Genomic DNA, 424 nt, shown 5'->3' on the forward strand with positions numbered 1-424 from the left:
CGGCACAAGCTGCGTCGCTGCGGCTCCATGTGACTGAATCCCTTCCCACAGCGGCGGCCGGAGGAGCGTGGCTTTCTCTTTTCTGCTGTGGAAACCCAGGCCTGAGCGATTTTTTGGGGGGGGCAGGGGCTGTACGTGGCTCGGGCGTGCTGGGTGGCCGAAGGCAACTGCGGAGGTTTTGTCCGAAACAGCCCCCGGGAGCCGCGGTCTGAGGGCAGGTTGCCACGTGACACACGTTTTGGCTGGAGAAAGAAAGGGTAAAGCAGGCGTGGGCGCAGCGTGCTGGGGTCACTGGCATCTCCTTCCCTCCCAGCCTGCTGTCAGTATTTTTTTAATTTACCTCATTTGCAAATCCACAAGACCAGCGCGGTGCGTCCGTTCCCCCCGCCCCGGCGGCTGCAGGACCAGCCTGAACTGCGGCTGG

The sequence above is a fragment of the Phaethon lepturus genome, unplaced genomic scaffold (genome assembly GCF_000687285.1).
Source record: "Phaethon lepturus isolate BGI_N335 unplaced genomic scaffold, ASM68728v1 scaffold12703, whole genome shotgun sequence".
Taxonomy (NCBI): domain Eukaryota; kingdom Metazoa; phylum Chordata; class Aves; order Phaethontiformes; family Phaethontidae; genus Phaethon; species Phaethon lepturus.